The following is a 22,660-nucleotide window of genomic DNA, read 5'->3' on the forward strand; positions in this document are numbered from 1 at the left end:
CTTTCTCTCAGAGGTGCTTGCAGCAATTACTGAGGGACACTGAGACCCAGGGGCCTCTTAGGGCAGGGCTGACAGGAAGCTATTGCTGTTTGCTCCGCCCTGAGACTCAGCCCCATCCAAGCTGAGCCAGAGGCTTTTGCATATGAATGGCCCGGTCCTTTGAATTCTAAACTTACCTAACAAACTGCATCTGAGTCAGTGAGACCCAGAACATCCAAAAGAAGGCCCAAGGCCCCACAGTAGCTTGCATTGCTTCACAGCTGGGCCTCATCTGGGCACCTCCAAAACCCAAACAAAGAAGAGGAATCTGCAGATCTCTCTGTAGCTCCTACTGGGTGGCCTCAGGCAGAGGCTAAATTAGCACCTCCTTGGAGATCCAAGAGCCAGTGTACCCAGGGGTCAGAATGGAACCATCCAGATTACAACTCCTCAGATCCATAAGGGACACACTCAGGGGGCAGACTCAGTGAGCACCAAAGCTCCATTGAAGCAAGTCTTGTCTCATAAGGGTGTCTCCAGCACAGAAGTTCTCCCATCATAGACACAGCTGATCCTCACAGCCAATTGGCCTGGAGGCCAATTCCCCACAGTGATACCAACAACAATCAAGGCTTAACTACAACAAGACTGTGCACACAGCCCACAAAGGGGTGCACCAAGAGTGTCTACCTCAGGTGATAGGGGAGGCTGAGCCACTGGGCCCTATAGGACACCTAGCACACAAAGCCACTCTGTCAACACAGGGAAGCAGCCAAAATGCAGAGTCAAAGAAACAGGTCACAAATGAAAGAAATGGAGGGAAGCAAATGACTGGATATAGAGTTCAAAACCACAGTTATAAGGTTTTTCAAGAATTTTCTAGAAAAGGCCGATAAATTTAGCGAGACCCTCGAGGATATGAAAAACGACCAACTAGAAATTAAGCATACACTGACTGAAATAAAAAATATTATACAGAGACCTAACAGCAGACTAGAGGATCGCAAGAATCAAGTCAAAGATTTTGAAATACAAAGAAGCAAAAAAACACCCAACTGGAAAAGCAAAAAGGAAAAAGAATGCAAAAATATGAAGATAGTGTAAGGAGCCTCTGGGACAACTTCAAGCGTACCAACATCCGAATTATGGAGGTGCCAGAAGAAAAGAGAGAGCAAGATACTGAAAACCTATTTGAAGAAATAATGACAGAAAACTTCCCCCATCTGGTGAAAGAAATAGACTTACAAGTCCAGAAAGTGCAGAGAACCCCAAACAAAAGGAATCCAAAGAGGACCACACCAAGACACATCATAATTAAAATGCCAGGAGCAAAAGACAAAGAGAGAATATTAAAAGCAGCAAGAGAAAAACAGTTAGTTACCTACAAGGGAGCACCCATACGACTGTCAGCTGATTTCTCAACAGAAACTATGCAGGCCAGAAGGGAGTGGCAAGAAATATTCAAAGTGATGAACAGCAAGAACCTATACCCGAGATTACCCTACCCAGCAAAGCTATCATTCAGAATTGAAGGTCAGATAAAGAGCTTCACAGATAAGAAAAAGCTAAAGGAATTCATCACCGCCAAACCAGTATTATATGAAATGCTGAAAGGTATTCTTTAAGAAGAGGAAGAAGAAGAAAAAGGTAAAGATAAAAATTATGAACAACAAATACATATCAACAAGTGAATCTAAAAATCAAGTGAATAAAAAAATCTGATGAACAGAATAAACTGGTGAATATATTAGAATCAGGGGCATAGAAGGGAGTGGACTGACAATTCTCAAGGGGAAAGGGGTGTGGGAGGTGTGGGAAGAGACTGGACAAAAATTGTACACCTATGGATGAGGACAGTGGGCGGGGGGGGGGGGTTAAGGGAAGAGGGTGGGGTGGGAACCGGGTGGAGGGGAGCTATGGGGGGAAAAAGAGGAACAATTGTAATAATCTGAACAATAAAGATTTATTTTTTAAAAATATAAATAAATAAAATTTTATTTAAAAAAAAGTCAAATCCTATAATTTCTCTTCTCAGAAACCTCCAATGTGTACCCCTGTCACTCAAGCCTAACACTGGCCTACAGGATCCGATGTGGTCTGGGCTCCACAATCTCTCTGATCTCATCTACAGTTTTTCTCCTAATGCCACTCTGATCCCACAGGCCTCCTAGCTGTTCCTTAAACATGTCAAGCCTTCTGTAGCAAAGCCTTTACACCTGCTGTCCCCTCTGTCTGGAATTCTCTTCCCGTCAGATACCCCCTGGCTTCTTCCCTCTCTGTCTGGAATTCTTTTCCCATCAGATACCCCCATGGCTTCTTCCCTCTCTGTCTGGAATTCTCTTCCCATCAGATACCCCCATGGCTTCTTCCCTCAATTTCTTCAAGTCTCTGTTCAAAGGTTATCAGTGGGCTGCACCTTATCAGTCCCCAGCCAACATATATAAGGTAGTACCATGAGGAGTCACTTCTCTTTTTACCATGCTTTCCTGTCCTTCACAGCCCTGATCACCAGCTTATGTACTAGTTATTGATTTGCTTGATGTTTCTCTCCCCACTAGAATATAAACTGTGTGAGGACAGGGACTTTGATTTGTCCCATTATATTCTGCACTGTAGGTGCTCAATAATTGTTTGTTGAATGAACATGTGAAGGAGTGAATGAGGGATGGGCTTGACGACATCTCAGACTTCTTCCCTAGCTCACTTACTGGAGAACCAGGACCGGTACTTCACGTTATGCTACTTGTGCAAAAAGCTTTCTGCCACCCTCCCTTGGAGGAAGTTCCAAAAATTGTGGCTAATCTCTCCCATCTTCTATTATCTTTTCCCACATAAGGAGCTGTGCCAACCCTTCACCCAGAACCAACACTTTGCCAATTATCTTCTCCCCCACGCTTGTACTTTACCAGAGGATGAGGGAGCAGACCATGAGGGCTGAACTCGGGGGGCGAGGGGGGAGGAATTTAGTGGTTACAGCCCAAATGCAGGGCTTTGGGACTCCTCCAAGGATGCACACAGGGCAGCTGCTGCCAGACCATAAAATTGTCCCTCATACACTGCCTGGACTCCATCCTAGCCATACAAGGCATAGACTGCCCGCCCGTGGATGAGTGCCCTACATTGGTTGTGACACAGACACCACGTTTGTTGGACTCACCTGGAGATCTACTATATTACTTTTCGTTTTTCAGAGGAGGACCTAAGCAAGTGGGAGCTTTAGTATCTTTTTTAAAAGCAGCAGTATCTTTTTTTTTTTTTTTATGTACAAAGTAGAGAAAGATCTGGGTTTGAATCCCAGCTTGTAATTTGGTGTGTACTATAGCCTTGGGCAAGTAACTCAACCTCTTCTGGCTTAAGTTTCCCATCTGTCAATAGAAATAACTATTTCTGCTCTGCCCAACCTGTCAGGGCTGTTGTGGGGATCATGAGACAATAACAGGCGCATACTTTATGAGCTATACTATTCCTACATAGTGATTGTTATGAACAGAAACATAATGGTGACATCTCTCAAATGCCCAACCAAAGGAGTGATCTCTCTTCACCCAGTAATGAAAGTTCAAGAGAGGTGAGGAAAGGAACCTTGATGTGTTTTTGGACTTTGCATTTCTATGGAAACCATTAGCACATTACCTGTTGTTTGCAGAGAGATACTCAATTTACTAGTAGATGTGTTTTTATAGCATGGACAAATTGACTACTTCTAGTTATTTTTTATTTTAACCAAAAAACAAACAAACAAAAGCACAGATGGATCCACATAGTCATGGTGACTAGTTGAAATGGCTCTTAAAAAGAATTTTTTTTAAAAAATGGTTACCTTGATTATATATTTATCTGTGTGTGTGTGTGTGTGCATGTAACATATAGACTTATTTTAAATGTGTGCATCCAGAAAGGATTTAAAAATATACTCCACGTAATTTCAACCTAAGCAAATAGTTTAGTTAAGATTGACATGCAAAGTACAATGCTATGAAAGAAAATGTCATCATCTTGGTTGAGGAGTTCGAGAGACTTTAAATGTTCATTTGTCATTTGCAAGCATGAGATTACTGTGCTGATCTAGGGAAGTGGTGAGACTGAGCTGCTGTTTCTGGGAAAAAGAGTAGGTGGGCACAGGTGAAATCCCAAATAAAAACCCTAAAGCAAGTAGAATTACATGAGCTATATGTCTCTTCCCACACAGTAAAAAGAACTGAGACTTATCAAAGAAAAAATCTAAAATGGCCTTTGGGTGGTTGATTCTGAGAATTAGTCAAGTGAGCCTGCTGTGCTGTGCGACACTCCCATGAAGTCGTCTTACTCACTCCAGTGTTCAGTCTCCAAAGGGTTACGATCCAGTTTGGGACGGAGCCATGGCCTTGGCATCTTCACTCACGTACTGCATGACTCAGTGGCTGCTCTGCAGGATGGGGCTGGGGAAGAGGGTGGAATCCTGCCTAAAATGTAGGCCTTGGTTACAGCTGGGCCTTGGTGAAAATAAATCGCAGAAATAAAGGCTTGCGTGTTCAAGTACCTGTGATATTCCTATCTCACGGCACGGCACTCGAACGTGGCATATCCCGCTGAAATCGGAACGTTTGCAAGGATTTCTGAGCAACTAGATGCAGTTAGGGCTTCTCCTGCTTTGCTGGTTAGTATTTGCTCTGGTGGGTGGTTGGGGATCGTTGTGTATTTGGTGGTTCCGCTTACGCCCCCTGAGGTCATCATCTGTCCTCTCAGGAACTGAACATGCACCTTGATTGCTGGTCGCCCGTATGTTTGGCAGCTTATAGACCCCATTGTCTTCCATGCATGTTTTAATCATGCAACATGTGAAGCCTGTGGCATGGAATATCCACATTATATAAATTGCAATAATCAGCTCTTGACAGATTTCTGCAAAATGTTTGTCGATAACTTCCTTCTGTGTCCTGAGACATTTTACAAAGAATCATTGTCAGTGTTTCAGAGAGAAAGAAAAATGAGATAGTTATCTATACTATTTCTCCATTCTAGTATTGCATGTGCTTGGAAGCTGACCAGATTTCTAACAGGGTTTAAAATGTCAGCCAGAATGCACCGAATATATAGCAAAGGCTAAGATTAAATTTCCTTTGATTTACTGAGATAAGCAGGGCTTGGGGTTAGTTTAGGGGGAGGGAAGGGGTCACTGGTCTAGTAATGCAATTCACTGACCTTTAATAAATCTTTTCTTACTTATGTGCATTTTATCATCTCCAGAGAGGTAGGCAATATCCAAATCTTTTAAATGGCATCTTGTTGAATGCATTCTAAAAAATATTACCATAAAAAATTAATCATCACATCACATACATTTCTCTATACCATGAGAAAATATAAATGAAGCAATTCAAATAATTCCTTTATACTTTTCCTAAATTGAACAAAGATGTAGAGTTCCCCAATGAGAATGAATTTGCTTATATCAGTCTCCAAACAGCATTACTTTGTTTTAAACTCAAATGGACAAAGATATTTTCTGTTTGACCAAAAAACAACTTTTACTCTTCAGTTGCAAACAAAGCTGCTGAGTTCCCATGTCACTCCCAGCCAGACCCATTTGTGTATACTTGGAACTGCTCCAGGTTCAGCCCAGCATGTCAAGAAGCACGGGCTTCTGGGACATTTCTTGGGCCACGTCTAAGGCTGAGAGAGCTCTTCAGTGCTCTCTGCACCTGTCTTCCTGCTGATGCTGGCAGAAGCAGGGCCATTATTGCTGAGGCTCTACAACTCTCCTTTTCTTTTAAAACAGTGGCTGTTGGCAACAGCCAGGCTCCTTCTCTTTTGCCATGGAGCCTTTCTTGACATCAGGAGCTGTCAGTGGTCAATGGCCCAGCTCCCTTCCCTCCAGGATTGAAATCCTACCATCAAGAAGTTTGTGTTTTCGCCTGGCCGGCGTGGCTCAATGGTTGAGCTGTCGACCTATGAACCAGGTAGTCACGATTCAATTCCCTGCGTTGTGGGCTCGATCCCGGGGAGGGAGGGGGGGCGGGGAGGGTGCAAGAGGCAGCCAATCAATCAATGATTCTCTTTCATCATTGATATTTCTATCTCTCTCCCTCTCCCTTCCTCTCTGAAATCAATTTACATATATATACTAGAAGCCCTGCTAGAATGGGCTTTCCTTTCCCTGGCTGCCGGCACCGCCTTTCCACTCCAGCACAGCCCCTTTCCACTCAGGCCCGGGAGCCACCTCTTTCCACTCTGGCCTCGCCTTCCCACCTGCCCAGAGGCCCTGAGAGACCGGGGTTGGGGCAGAACGCCTGCATCGTTGCCATGGCGATGACACAAGCATCCCACCCCCATCACTCATTGCCTGTGTATGCAAATTAACTTCCATCTTTGTTGGGTTAATTGCATATCACTCCTGATTGGCTGGTGGCATAGCGGAGGTACGGTCAATTTACAGGTTTGCCTATTATTAGGTAAGATATATATACTAGAGACCCGGTGCACGAAATTCGTGCACGGGGGGGGGGGTGTCCCTCAGCCCAGCCTGCACTGTCTCCAATCCGGGACCCCTCGAGGGATGCCCGACTGCCCTCTCACAATCCAGGACTGCTGGCTCCCAACCGCTCGCCTGCCTGCCTGCCTGATTGCCCCTAACTGCTTCTGCCTGCCAGCCTGATAACCCCCTAACCACTCCCCTGCCAGCCTGATCGACACCTAACTGCTCCCCTGATGGCCTGGTTTCCCCCAACTGCCCTCCTCTGCCAGCCCGGTCACCCCTAACTGCCCTACCCTGCAGTCCTGATTGCCCCAAACTGCCCTCCCTTGCAGGCCTGGTCCCTCCCAACTGCCCTCCCCTGCTGGCCTGATCGCCCACAACTGCCCTCCCCTGCTGGCCATCTTGTGTCCACATGGGGGTGGCCATCTTTGACCACATGGGGGTGGCCATCTTGTGTGTTGGAGTGATGGTCAATTACCCTTTTATTAGATAGGATATATATATGTGTGTGTGTGTGTGTGTGTGTGTGTGTGTGTGTGTGTGTGTGTATGGTTTGTGTTTTCTCAGAATCATCATGATCATGTGCTTTTAACTCCTGAGGAATTTCAACTGCTCTCTTCTATATATGTCTTAATTACAGGAACAAAATTTTATATGTGATGAAGTGCCATGACTCTACCATAATACCTTGAACATAGATGATTACAGTTTATTGTTTAATTCATGAGAATAAAATTACCTAAGTTTCATGATTATAGACATATGGACCTGGGTGGGGTACTCAAGATAAGTCCCCTTCCTCAAACCAGAAATGTACATTACCTAAAATGGGGATATATTACCTATCCCTATCAACCTCAGAAAAAATATAAACAAAAACTGGACATTTTTTTTTTTAAGAGACTTTCCCTCTGCCTTTTCATTTTTTACCCCAGGTGCCCCTCCTTGGGAAAATGAGGAGGCAGTGACATAAATCTTATCAGCATTTCTTCTTTTGGTGGAAGACTTCCCCTCAAGATAATTTAGTTTGATCCCTTTATTTTAAAGACAGAAGAATGGAAGCCCAGAAAATTTTGAGAAACTATAGGTCTTTGATGGAGACCCAAGACTGGAACCTCAGTTTCCCCCTATCTAACCCAGTGCTTTCAGCATTGTATCACCATATGCTTTTGTACCCTGAAATGACTTTGGACAGTGGGAAAACTTTTACATGCAACATGCAGGCAATTCCATACTTGCCTCTGGAGTGTTGTTCTTGTGCTAAAATGATATCGGTCTCTTTCCTACTGTGTTGGCCCAAGGCCAGTGCATGTGGATGGACTATACTTCCACAGAGACTGCAGAATATTTCTGCACATTGAGAAAGGCTGTGGCCAGCATAGAAGTGGGGTAGGGCAGTAGTTTTCAAGCATTTTCACCAGCATCCACAGTAAGAAATACATTTCATAAAGTGACCAAGCCCACCCCCCCCCTGCCCAAAAAAAATGATTATGAAGAATCAAGTATGGCCCAGCTGGCATGGCTCAGTGGTTGAGCATTGACCTATAAAGCAGGAGGTCATGGTTCAATTCTTGCTCAGGGCACATGCCCGGGTTTCAGCTCAATCCCCAGTGTGGGGCATGTAGGATGCAGCCAATCAATGATACTCTCTCATCATTGATGGTTCTATGTTTCTCTCCCTCTCCCTTCCTCTCTGAAATCAATAAAAATATATTTAAAAAATAAATTAAGTGTGAATTAAAAAAAAAAGAGTCAAGTATGTATACACAATACTAGAGGCCCAGTGCATGAAATTCATGCACTGGGGGTGGCGGGGGAGGGTCACTCAGCCCAGCGTCAGTTGGACATCCTTAGCACTGCCGTGGAGGCAAGAGAGGCTCCCACCACTGCCACTGTGCTTGCCAGCCATGAGCCCGGCTTCTGGCTGAGCAGCGCTTCCCCTGTGGGAGTGCACTGACCACCAGGGGGCAGCTCCTGTGTTGAGCATCTGCCCCCTGGTGGTCAGTGCACATCATAGCGAGCAATTGAGCAGCCTTAGCATATCATTAGCATGTTACGCTTTGATTGGTTGACCGGATGACCAGATGACCAGACACTTAGCATACTAGGCTTTTATTATTAAGGATAAATAAAATAAATTACACACACACACACAAAAAATCACTCTTACTCTTTCAATGACTTCTGCTCTGTTGCATTAAAGAAATATAGTTTGTGACCCACTAGATTGATTTTGTCCCTTTAGGAATAGGATATGATTCTATGGCTTTATTCAATGGGAATTTTTTTTTTTTAATATATTTTATTGATATTTTACAGAGAGGAAGGGAGAGGGATAGAGAGTTAGAAACATCGATGAGAGAGAAACATCGATCAGCTGCCTCCTGCACACCTCCCACTGGGGATGTGCCTGCAACCAAGGTACATGCCCTTGACTGGGATCGAACCTGGGACCCTTCAGTCCGCAGGCCGACGCTCTATCCACTGAGCCAAACCAGTTTCGGCTATTCAATGGGAATTTAACTGACTTTCCTTATCATGCTAGTCTTGCCCCAAATACAAGCCAAACCTATTTCTTTCTTTCTTTCTTTTTTAATCCTCACCTGAGGATATTTTTAGAGATAGTGGAAGAGAGAGGGAAAGACAGAGAAATATCGATGTGAGAGAAACACATCTATTGGTTGCCTCTTGCATGCACCTGGACCAGAGCCCAGGCTGGGGAAGACCCTGCAACTGAGATACATGCCCTTTCCCGGGATTGAACCCAGAACCCTTTGGTTCACAGGCCCACACTCTATCCACTGAGCCAAGCCAGCCAAACCTATTTGTTTCTTAATGTGGGACCCAGCCACACCCTATAAAACATTTCATGGGGAGCCATCTTGGTTAGTACTCAGTGCAATCAAAGAGCTTTCCTCTGGGTGTATCCATGGGTGTGTCCTGAAGAGCAGATGCTGCTGTTCAAGCTGCTGGCTTGTCTTTTGGGTCCTTTCCCCATCTCCCTTCTCAAGTAGGAATGATCAATACATGGAAGCAGACCAACCAGTTCTACTCTGTGCTGTGACCTTGAGCAAGTCACTTAAACTCTTTGATCCTTGGTCCCTGATCTATAAAATGAAAAACTAGTTCTACCTCCCAAGGCTGTTCTGGAAGGCAAATGACAAATTAAATATGAAACTGCCCTCTCAACTTTAAAGTAAATGTTAGGTATAATTATAATTTTAACACCATAGGCTATGACACATTAGAATTAAACAAATGACACAGCAAACTACAGCTCTGGGTGGGTTCCTGATGCTTTACAACTCTGTGGTATTTAACAAACTAACAATCACATTAATATATTCTAAAAGCAAATCATTAAATCTGTCAGTATCTGTATGAAGTTATATGTTGCTACCTAACAAACCACCATAATTTCAGAGTGAGGGTGGGGGGTTAGGGGAAGAGATTAAATGGGGAACTTATATGCATATATGCGTAGCCCAGGGACACAGACAATGTGGGTGAAGGCCTGGGAGGAGTGGGTTCGGGGTGGGGGTCAATGGGATAAAAAACAAAGGGGACATCTATAATACTTTAAACAAAGATACATTTTTTAAAAACCACCATAAAACTTATTGACTTATATTCATAGAGACAGATAGCAGAACAGTGGTAACCAGTGGTAACCAGAGACAGTTTCAGTTTGAAATGATGAAAAGGTTCTGGAGATGGATGGTGGTGATGATTGCACAACAATCTGAATGTACTTAATGCCACAGAACTGTGCACTAAATAATGCTTAAAATGGCACATTTTGTGCTATGTATATTTCACCAAAATAACAAAGAAACATGTGGTGACTTAAAAACCCTTTTATTGTTTTTATTTTTAAAATATATTTTTATTGATTTCGGAGAGGAAGGGAGATGGAGAGAGAGAGAGAAACATCAGTGATGACAGAGAATCATTGATTAGCTGCCTCCTGCACGCCCCCTACTGGGGATCGAGCCCACAACCGGAGATGTGCCCTTGACCAGAATTGAACCCGGGACCCTTCAATCTGCAGGCCAATGCTCTATCCACTGAGCAAAACAATTAGGGCAAAACACAACCCTTTTAGAGTCAGGAGCTGGGGCAGGGCTCACCAGGTGCCGCTCATCTTTGCTCTATAAGGTGTCTCCTGGGAGGAGAGGATTCAAGACGGCTTCATTGACCACGTTGGTGCTGCCTCCTTGCAGAGGTGCCTCTGCTCTTCTCCACATGGGCTTTCAACCTCGAAGCTTCCCTCCACATGGGACCTCTCTCTACAGGTAGACAGCCTGTACTTCTTTACAAGTTGGGTTCTGGGAGAGAAAGCAGAAGCTCCAGTCCTCCTACGGCCTGGGCTTTGAAGTCCAGAAAGCTGCTTCCGTCACCTGCTGTTGGCCGAGCGAGTCATGCTGGCATGGGTTCAGTGTGGAAGGGGACTACACGTGGCGTGATTTCAGGGAAGCACAGTTCGTTCAGGGCCATTTTGAACAATCTACTATAGTCTCCATGCGTTTCTCCATGCTCTTTCTTATTTGAATTCTGCTCTGGTGCAATATCTATAGACTAGCAGTATAGGGTAGTGGTTAAGAGGATGGGCACGGGCCGTAGGCTTCAATTGTTGGCTCTGCCATTTGTTCGTTGTGCGACCTTTGGCAAGTTATTCACCCAGCGCCTCAGTTTTCTTATCTGTAAAATGGGGATGGCAATAGTATTTGTCCCACCGTGTTGTTGTATTAAGTGAGTGAATATGATTTAAAAACTCAGCAATACCTGACACAAAGTAAGAAATATATAACCATCTGCTATTATTGTCATTGTTATAAAACAAAAAAGAGATGGTGTTGTGGGGAAGGGACTATTTAGGGCTAAATAAAACAGAAAGGCTGGAAACGCAAGACCTCCCTGCCTCACTGGGTTCTCACTTACATCTAAATCCCTTGCTGACATTTAAGCCTCTTTCCTTTTGTTCTGCCTACAGGAGACATGGAGAACAGCTGATCAAGATCACTCCATAATAATCCCCTGAACACCTGAAGACAGCTGGGAGCGCTTAAAGATTTGCTGGGGCTGATCTGAACATAGGTAACTGAGTGGGTGGTATGTTCGGATGCATGTCAATCTATGCCTGGGCACGGTTGCTGGGCTAGACATCGGCATCTCACACTTCTCTGAGGAAGCTGAATGCAGGAAGGGAGTGAGTCTCCTCTCTCTGAGCAGGAACCTAGAGCCGGTCTCTGAGAAGGACAATGCAAGGTGGGGCTGTGAGGTGCCATGCGCATGGCCCTCTGCTAGCCCGAAAGAAGAGTTAAGCCCAGGAGCTGATAATGTTGAGCACTTAATTAGCACCTACTGTTTATTGCAGTGAGTTCTTGCTGAGCTCACCAGTGGCCCTAATCCAATAGGCACTTTTTAATCCTCCGCTTCCTGGACAGCCCACAGCATTTGTCATCCTCTCCTGTTTTGGAGGGAAGCAGAGTGCTGTTGTGTTTTTTAGTATTGGAGCCAGAATACCTGGATTGAAGTCCTGGCTCTGCCACTTAACCAGCTGCATGACATTGGGCTAGTTAATTAACAGTCAGTTTCTTTATCTGCATCCTCATCTTCATCTATAAAATGGGATTGGTAATAGTATCATGCTATTGGGTTGATTGGAAATTTTTAAAAAATATTGTAAACCTCTTAGCATGGGGGATGGTGACATAGTAAGAATTCAAAATATCTTTTAAAAACTCTTCACCATTGATTTCTGGGACAGTGGCTCTTCTCCGGCCTGTTGGACCACTCCTTCCATGCCTCTTTTGCCAACCCACTTTTTCACTCATCCATGAAAAATTAGTGCAGCGGAGTAGCTGGAATCTGCAAGGTAGGGCACTGGAGAGGAGGGAGCTTTGCAGAGAGAGGGCTGCAAATCCCTGTAGAGTCTCTATGGGTACTTGGCTAAGAGCTGGTTGCACATGTGTAAGGTGAGACTATCCAAGGATTACCAGATACCAGCATTTCTGGGGTTGAAAGCTGAGCAAGGGATGTTAGAATTTAAAAAGTGATAGGGGTCATGAGAGTTTAGGCTTAGCCTGAGTGGAAGCCACATTAATACTTCGTTAGTAATATCTCATTCATCCAGTTAGAACACTGGGAAGATCACATTTTAAAAGTAAGGATCATGTTCTGGAGCAATTTTTTTTCAAATTGTTGCCCCCAGACCAGTAGCATCAGCATCACCTGAAAATTTGTTAGACACACTGTTGGAAATGCAAATTCTAGGGGCCACCTCAGATCTACTAGATGAGAAAATCAGGGAAGAAGCCCGGAAAAGTATGTTTTAACAAGCTTTGAGATGACTTTGATATATGCTAAAGTTCAAGAACTGCTGCCCTAGAGGAAGACCTACACTAGATCTGCCCTAACAATGCCTAAAACTGAGCCTTGACAAGATCCACAGGGGAAACCATTTGAAGATTGAACATACTAAGTCAGAGCGGCTTGGGAAGACATCTTGGACTTCCCAAAGATCTACCCTAACAAAGGAAGAAAAAAACCTACTTAAGTTCAAAGTGGCCAGATAATAACTGAACTGCCTATTAGAATAAAAATAAAAACTCTTCAGGAGATAACAGAATCTAGGATCCAAAATTTCTACAATGTATCACCTGTAGTCTCCAGTATTACAATAAAAAAAAACAAAAAAAAACAAGACATGCAAAAATAGCAGGAAAAAAAGTAGAAAATAGAAATTGATCTTATTACTCAGATGTTAGATTGAGTAGAAAAGACATTAAGGCAGTTATTATAAAGATATTCAAGGAATTTAAGACCAATATATTCAAAATGACAGAAAATATGATTTGAATGAGTAAATAAATAAGGAATGGATAGGGAATCTCAGCAAAGAAATGGAAACTATAAAGAAGTAGCAAATGCAAAATCTTGAACTTTTCAAAACAAAATAACAAAATTCACTAGAGGCTTAATTAACATCAGATGAGACATGGCAGAGGAGTTAGTAAACCTGAAGATCAATCAGAAAAAATATCCAATTTGAGGAACAGAAGAATAGATTGAAGAAAGATGAATAGATGCTCAGAGACCTGTGGGACAATATCAGACATATATGGAATTTGTATCCCAAAAGGAGAATACAGTGAGAATAAGACAGAAAAATAATTGAAAAAGTAATGGCCAAAATTTCCCAAAGTTGATGAAAATGTCAAATGCAAGAAGTGCAGGGAACCCAGGCAATATAAATAGAAAGAAAACATGCCTAGGTCCATTATTCTCAGATTTCCAATAAACAAATACAATTTTGAAAATAGCCATAGAAGAATGACATGTTACATACAAGGCAACAACTATGTGGAGATAACCAATTTGTTAGAAACCAGGGAGAACAGAAGACAATGGAGTGACTAAGTGCAACTTTGGGCATATTCTTTTACTTTTCTGAGTCTCAGTTTCCTGACCTGTAAAATGGGAATAATAATAATAATGATGATAAGCCTATCTGTGGAAATTTTCTTAATTGCACAGAAATATTCTGTCTTCTCTATGACAGTCCCAGGTGAACTGAGTTATGCTGTAGTTACAAACATCCTTCAATTCTGAGTCATGTACAGTAGCAGCTCACACTACATGCCCAGTGGAAGTCAATGGAGGCTCTGCTATCTATTATTCTCACTTTGGAACCCAGAATAAAGGAGCAGCCACATCTGAAATATGGCCAGTGGCCACAGCAGAACGAAAGCAAGAGCCTGATCAATTATGTTCTAGTTCTTAGTTCTTAAAGACTCCTAGTTCCTAAAGCTTCTTTCATTTCATTGACCAAGTTAGGTCATATGACTACATCCAGCTTTAAAAGGTCAGACATACGCAGTTTTATTCTATACTTGGAACTAGGATGTGTAGTAATTAGTGCTCATGTCTAGGTATTTCTGGTTCTCCTTTGGGGCACATGGTGGGATTACACTTCCCTGCCTCCTGTGGTACTGGTTGTGGCTGTGTGACATTTGGGCAGAAGTTTGAGAGCCGAGACACGATGAACCACATTCCCTCCCCAGGAAGCGCAGGGAATGACCCCTTGCCACTGCTGTGAGGTATATTTTGAAATGGAGCCTCCATTATCCTGGGTTTCTATGGGACTGTGAGGAGCAGAGTTCCCCCACCAACCTGCATGGGGCCTGTGGCACCAGCAAAGAATTACTGGTATTTTGATCATTTTAAGCCATGAGATTTTGGCGTTGTTTCTTGTCACAGCATGACCTAACCTGTCCTGACTAGTATAGTATCTGGTAGGGTCATTGTGGGGATTAAATGAGGTAACACATGTCAAGTGCTTGACACATGGTTAGCACTCGGTATATGTTCGTAATTATCCTTCTTGCTCAAATCCATGTGGTAATCTTCTAACCACTGGTCTCTGACCCTTCCCTGTTTATTTCATCTACTCCACTGCTACCAAAGTAACCTTCCTAAAATGCTAATCTCATCCTTTCACTTCCTGATTTAAAATCCTTTCATTTCTCCTTTGATCAAGCCTAAATTTCCTACCTGGGGTTAAGACCTTCCATGGCCTGCCTCTCCAACCTCATCTCCCACAGATCTCCCAAAGACCCCCTGTGTCCCACCCACATTAAGCAATCATTATTGTCTCTTTCTCACATTAATACATTATCATAAATTCTGTTCCCTAGACTGGAGTGCCCTTCCTTTTTTTTGCCCACAAAGCAAACTGCTTATTCCTTTAGGACAGCTCAAAAGATTACCTCCTCTTGGAATCTACCCTGATACATTCTGTAAGAGTTAGCTACAGTCCTTTCTTGTGCACTAATTATTTGTTTGCTTCTCTATTTTTAAAAATATATATTTTTATTGATTTCAGAGAGGAAGGGAGAGGGAGATAGAAACATCAATGATGAGAGAGAATCATTCATTGGCTGCCTCCCGCATGCCCCCTAAACTGGGGATTGAGCCCGCAATCCGGGCATGTGCCCTTGACCAGAATATAATACCCTTCAGTCCACAGGCTGACGCTCTATCCATTGAGCCAAAGTGGCTAGGGCTTGCTTCTCTATTTTTATTAAACTGTGGCTTTCAATGGCAAAGACTCTCCCCTCCACTTCATCTTTGTAGCCCCAGTGCCTAGCACTGTGCCTGGCAGGAGCCATATATTTGCTGAATGCCTCTTTTTTGAAAGATTGAATAAATGGATCTTTATTAAAATCTGTTTCTAATACAATTTATTAATTAGAATACACCAAGGTGAGCAAAGTTTCCAATATTTTTCTTAGACATGACAGAACCTAATAATGGAAAAGATTTTCAAGATAAAATCCATGCAAACTAAGGTAACTTGTAATTCAGTATTTTGTATTCTGAAGAATGCAGTACTGATCCCAGTTCAGTAATATGGCTGTCACATAAAGTGGTAGCATAATGTAATGAGTAGAGGTAATAGTTGTCACCTAAAAGCTTATTTTTTGTCATTTGGGCTGTCTGAGATACTTTATATGACAATATTTTTGATGTAACAAAAAAGAACCATCAATAGATAAAGTGCCTCAGGAATATATATTCAGTTAGTGTTCTCTGGCTGCACTTTTTCTTACAAATTATGGTTTTAATAGCTTTGAATGTCACAGTCCACTTTCTGGAAGGATTACTGCCCTTTCTGTGGCACAATCTTTCTATTCCTTTAATTTGCAGCTTTCTTGAGAGCTCTTCACTCTCTCTCTGAGTCTTTTTCTGTTGAGTTTTCTGAACCTTTTACCTTTTACCTCTACCTCCACCATGAAATTCATTACCATTACAGAGGGCACTGACTGCGATTTTTCCCAACGAAACTTCCCCATCATGAGTTCATGATCTGATTTCTGTGGCCCATAATATATTCCAGAACACTTAGATTTCCCACTGCTACCACAGGAAAATGGATCCACAAGGCTGGGGTAACCCAACAGCAAAATGTCTTAATAAGAGAACTCTAAATTCATAACACATATTCTCAAAGATTTATAAGATTCAGCCCAGTCAGTGTCTCAGTGGTTGAGTGTCAACCTATGAACCAGAAAGTTATGATTCGATTCCCAGTCAGGGCACATGCCAGGTTGTAGGCTCAATCCCCAGTAAGGGAAATGCAGCCAATCAATGATTCTCTCTAATCATTGATGTTTCTATCTCTCTCTCCCTCTCCTTTCCTGCCTGATATATTTTTAAACATAATTAAATATATTTTTAAAACAAAACTTATAAGGATCAGATGGTGCAGAGGTTGAGGTAAAGAGAGCATGCAATAATTAATAAATAAAGGAATCTTGAAATCTGGGTATTAATCGACCTGCATACACCTGTGTGTAGTAGGGTACAGAGGCCCAGGGTGACTGGGAGAAGGTACAGTATTTACACAGGAAACTACCTGTGTAGGTTACGTCTTCAGAAAAAAAAAAACACACACACACAAAACAAAACGTGGTTAATCAAGAGACAAATGTAGATCCCAATTAAGGAAAGGCATGACTCAGTGCTGCCCATGCGGGCTGGTCCTTAGACCTGGGAGTTGGAGGTGACTGCATGTAGCAGCAGGGAGGGAAAAAGAAGGGCAGAAACTCAGTTCTGAGAAGGCAAAAGGACACTTCCAAAAATACTTCTCTCTTCCTGTGCATCAAGGACCGAGGGGTTTTTTTGTTTTTGTTTTATTTTATTTTTTCCATCACCATTTATCCCCTCCATGTCCTCTTCCACCTCCACCCACCCAAGGACAGAGGTTTTTTTGGACACCACCACCCCCAAAGACAAAAAAGGCTTCAGCCATAGTTGGTGATTTCAAAAAGGAAATTTAAAATTTCCCAATAGAGTTTGAGCAATAGCACAGCCATGTTGGTATTGTTTGGAAAAACGCATTATGTGATGTGGTAAGTGTGGTATTAGGTTTAAATACGTCTGTTGAATTATCAAGGGGACCAATCCAGTGTTTAGCACATTGTTTCTGTGAGAAAACATGCGCCCAGTTAAAAATGAGCTTGGAGTACAGGCTGTTTTTCAAATGTGGCAGCTCGTATCAAAGCAGCCACCTCTTTCTATTGCATCACTCCTTCGGCAGAGTCTGGCTAGCCACACAGTGGCAAATTAAGCACTTAATGGTCACTGAACAGAAATGTCCATTTTTATTTTTGTAAAGAAACTAACTGAACAGGTACAAGGAAACAGCTAAAGGAAGGTAATTTCCACGGTCAGTTCTTTCTTAGATTGGGTCTGAAACACTCTGAACATACCGATTATTTATCGTTAGCAATGAAATGTGCTTTAGGGAGAGGCTACATCAGGTTACATAACAAAATTAAATTTTATTATCAAGGTGTTCCCAACATTGATCAATTCAGACTGATGCTGTACTTGTTGGTCTCCCATTTTCTAACGTTTTGTTTGTTTTTGTTTTTTATTGATTTCAGAGAGGAAGGGAGAGGGAGAGATAACAACATCAATGATGAGAGCGAAGCATCGATTGGCTGTCTACTGCATGCCCCCTACTGGAGATCAAGCCTGCAACCCAGGCATGTGCCCTGACCGGGAACTGAACCAGTTGACCTCCTGGTGCCTGGGACAATGCACAACCACTGAGCCACGCTGGCCGGGCCATTTTCTAAACTTGTTTCAGGTAATAGACAAGGTGACCTGATCTTTGTTATTTCAGGTGAAAATGAATGAACACAAACAGAAATGATGGGCTCTGAGGAATTGTTTGCTGGTATAAACAGGGTTTCAGAGGTGGGTGTGTGTCCTCTCTCTGCCTTAGGCATTGTTCCATCTTTTGGCCCAGTGGTAACTTGAAAAGCAAGTCAAATATGATTCTGGTCAAGACATGTATTTCCCCAACTGAGTGGCTTTGCATTTTCAAGTTAAAATCTAATAACTTTTCCAATGAAAGACCATCTTCATTTTGCATAATATTACCTGAAAACAGCAGTTTTTTTCCAAATGGGAAAGAATTCCCCTGTTGTTTCCAAGAAGGTCTGAAACATCCAAATCTGGGTCCGCTTGGGATTCAGGAGTCCTCTGTGTCAGAGAAGTAGGCCAAGTTGAATTTTTCTTTTTTTTGCAAGGAAAACCAGAGATAAAGTAGTCCATCTTCAAAATATACTTGAAAAAAAATTAGCCTTAAGAGCATGTAATGTAAGGAGTCAGCAAAGTGGTGAGACTTGAGGATTAATAGTTACACAGGATGGTTTCCATGGTTGGTTAGTAATGCTTCCGAACTCAGAAACTATTTATTTCTCTGACTATGCGGGTCAAGCAGAGGACAGTGTATAGGCAGGTGTGGTGGTGGGGGCAGTGGTGTGTAGCTGTTAATAACATATTCTGAAAGTATTATTGATTTTACATACTTTTAATGATAATAAATAATTTATCTTAAAATTTCAAATAATCTTAAAGCAGAAAGTGAGATTTTTCTATTGATTAAGCAGATGCACTGGTTAAAATGCACCACATGTTGCATGAGGACCACTGGGGTCACTCATTTAGACTACTTTTTGCAAAGAGAGCAGGATTGGCCTTTTAAATAGATTGATCATGATTTTCAATACTTATAATCATTTAACAATGTCAAGAGGAATGATAAAATAAAAATCTTCCTATCCAACCAATAGTGACTCACTTTTTACTCTAGATTTTCACCCTTGCTTCAACATATTCACCTTTATTAGCAGCAAAAGGGACATGGCCAACATCCCAGTGGTTCTGTTCTATAGGAAGGTAAACTCTTTCTGCTTTCAAAGTACAGGCTATGTCTACCACCACACACTTCAACTGACTTTAAAAAAAAAATGTTTTGCCGAAACCGGTTTGGCTCAATGGATAGAGCGTCGGCCTGCGGACTGAAAGGTCCCGGGTTCGATTCCGGTCAAGGGCATGTACCTTGGCTGCGGGCACATCCTCAGTGGGAGGTGTGCAGGAGGCAGCTGATCGATGTTTCTCTCTCATCGATGTTCCTAGCTTTCTATCCCTCTCCCTTCCTTTCTGTGAAATATCAATAAAATATATTTAAAAAAAAATGTTTTTATTGATTTTAGAGAGGAAGGGAAAGGGATAGAGAGATAGAAACATCGATGAGAGAGAAACATCATCGATCGGCTGCCTCCTGCACAACCTCCACTGGGGACCTCTTGTTTCATGGGTCAGTGCTCAACCACTGAGCCACAATGGCCAGGCGTAACTGTGTTAAAAGGAAGAGAGTAGGCCCGGCCAGCGTGGTTCAGTGGTTGAGCATTGACCCATGAATCAGGAGGTCACACTTTGATTCCCGGTCAGGGCATATGCCTAGGTTGTAGGCTTGATCCCCAGGGAAGGGCATGCAGGAGGCACCCGATGATGATTCTCTTTCATCATCAATGTTTCTGTCTCTCTCTGCCTCTCCCTTCCTCTTGCTGAAATCAATAAAAACATAAAAATATTTTTATTTTATTTTTAATAGATTTTTATTTATTTCGGAGAGAAAGGGAGAGGGAAAGAGAGAAACATCAATGATGAGAGAGAATCATTGACTGGCTGCCTCCTGTATGCCCCCAAATGAACCGAACCCGGGACCCCCCAGTCTGCAGGCCAACGCTCTATCTGCTAAGCCAAATGGGCCAGGGCATAAAAATATTTTTAAAGGAGAAATAATAAAAGGAAGAGAGTGGTGCGAGTAAGTTCCCAGAACACACAGACCCTCATAAGAAGTGTGAAGCTGGGGCACAGACCCTTTCAAGTACATTGCACAGTCCCGTGATGACTCACCTGAACCCTTCACTCAGAGCCCGCTCTGAATGTGGAGTCAGATGGAGACTGTAAAACTGTTACAAGTGTAACAATTGCAAGCATCTCTACCCAAGACTTCCACTGAGCCTTGCAGTTGGTCTGTTAGATCTCCAGACTTTGAGCAGGTCTCAGTGAGTCCCGCCTCACATGTATACTCATCAACCTTTTAGGTGTCCCTGTCATTACCTCACAAACAGGCCCATTACTCTGTCAGGTGTTCTAGATCAGTGGTTCCCAACCTCCTTCTTTATTGGAACCATCTTAGTAACATCAACACATTTTTTACTTTATTTGGGCTTTTAGTATTTATTGAGTGAGAAAACTACGTAAGGGCAAAAAAAGTTACTATCAAGCTAAAACTGAGAATTAACTTAAATTGTTAATATCTACTAGTACAGATGGTTTTTAAAATAATAGCTATATATGAATCGTAGTCACTCTTCACACAAAGCTTGAAGATCTGTATTTCTTAAGGCTCTTTTGATTGCAAATAACAAAACAAAGTCTGGCCAAAATAGATCAGTTTTGCTCTTTAAAGTCCATCCACAGGAGATAGGGTTTGGTCTCATGCACAGTCCCTTGTCATGACACTGGAGTTGAAGCTGGGCGTATTTGTCTGCACACTCCTACAACAAGGAATAACTGATGAAGTAAATCATGAAATAGTACATAGTAATGACTTGTTTGAAATTGATTAAAAACAGTTACTAAACCAAAAGACTCTGAGGAAGAGTTGGAACCAAACCTTGGGAAGGGCAGGGTCACCTCAGTAGCAGTTCTTGGCTCCATTTTGGGGCATGGACATCACCATTTCTCCTGGACTCTCAGTTCAGCAGTTCAGATTCCTTGGACCTAGAAGCTTGTTGACCCAACTTGGGTCATTTGTCCACTCCTAGGCCAGTTATGGCCAGGGAGGTGAGACATATAGTCCAGACACAGTTGCTGGGGGTCACTCCTAGGTATCCATTGGGATCAACAGTTCACATTTCACTTTTCAGAATTTTTCTTCCTCCTTGAACCAAGTCCCTTTGAGAGTTTCTATATAGAGACTCAGAGCTATCCTTTTCTGGGGACTCTCTGAAAATTGGCATTCCCAGAGTTTAAGATTCTCTATCTCCTCTGTCATGATATTTGTCCCTCGTGGTCCTATTCTGCCTTGGAAGTAAAAATTAAGGACAGCCCTAGCTGGTTTAGCTCAGTGGACAGAGTGTCGGCCTGCAGACTGAAAGGTCCCGGATTCAATTCCGGTCAAGGGCACATACCTGGGTTGTGGACTTGGACCCCAGTATGGGGCATGCAGGAGGCAGCTGATCAATGATTCTCTCTCATCATTGATGTTTCTATCCATCTCTCTCCCTCTCCCTTCATCTCTGAAATCAATAAACATACATTTAAAAAATTAAGGACAGAATAATATTTTCTCTTATGATTTCCTCTCCTGAGAAATGAAAACGTGAGGGCGAGAGGGTAATTTAGCAACTGCTCTTCTTTTAACAAAATTGCATTCCAGACACACATCAGGGAAGTGGACATATTTGTCTAGCCACAGTTAATCTAAAATTTCTATACAGGAGAGACTTAGTGGGGAAATTTTGGAAGATTCACCCAAGTTATTATTTTTATATATTTTATTGATTATTTTTTTTTTTTACAGAGAGGAAGGGAGAAGGATAGAGAGGTAGAAACATCGATGAGAGAGAAACATCGATCAGCTGCCCCTGCACACTCTCTACTGGGGATGTGCCTGCAACCAAGGTACATGCCCTTGACCTGAATCGAACCTGGGACCCTTGAGTCTGCAGGCCAATGCTCTATCCACCGAGCCAAACCGGTTAGGGCCCGAGTTATTATTTTTAGAGCAAGTCCAAACACCTCAATCCCCCATTTTTATGTGTAGTGGATACCATCGGTGCCCTGCCCAGGTTTCCTTTACCTGCTAGTGCACCCATCCCAGCTGCTGAGTGACTCATAGCTGCTTCCTTCTCCAGACACTGCTCTCAACTGAAGAGTCAGCATACCCAAAAGGTTACTAGTATATCCTCCCATAATGGGGAGATCTTCATTTGAAGACCCAATCAGCAAGGGGTCCTATAAGTAGCATATCAAGGCTGCTGTATGGGATTTTTAAATATCTGTGCAATTATCATTATAGAATATGTACAAGACCAAATGGAGATAATTCATTCACCTGTTTATTTGGCATCCAAATTAGGGAAAAGCAAACACACACACCATAGCATGGTTGGCGTTAACCCAATTCTTTATTCAAGTGACATAATATCAGTCCTCATAGGTTAGATGTCATCATCATGGAAAAAAGGAGGGAGGTGGGAGAGTTCTATGTTATTTAATGAAGATTGGACTTGGAACAAAATTTTAGCTGGAAAAGAGAAGAAACAAGAAACATTCAGACTTAGAGTTTTATCA

General features: G+C 42.6%; 1 protein-coding gene across 1 annotated transcript in view; it reads left to right on the plus strand.

The window, feature by feature from the left end:
* Positions 1-18,000, plus strand: part of APBB2 (amyloid beta precursor protein binding family B member 2) — a 433,025-nt gene extending 415,025 nt beyond the window's left edge. The window contains exons 18-19 of the transcript XR_013960184.1: positions 11,427-11,530; positions 17,887-18,000. The gene's annotated coding sequence lies outside the window, so the exon portion shown is untranslated. The remainder of the gene's footprint in view (positions 1-11,426; positions 11,531-17,886) is intronic.
* Positions 18,001-22,660: the final 4,660 nt, after the last annotated feature.

Source organism: Plecotus auritus, assembly GCF_963455305.1.
Source record: "Plecotus auritus genome assembly, chromosome: 1".
NCBI classification, from domain to species: Eukaryota; Metazoa; Chordata; class Mammalia; order Chiroptera; family Vespertilionidae; genus Plecotus; species Plecotus auritus.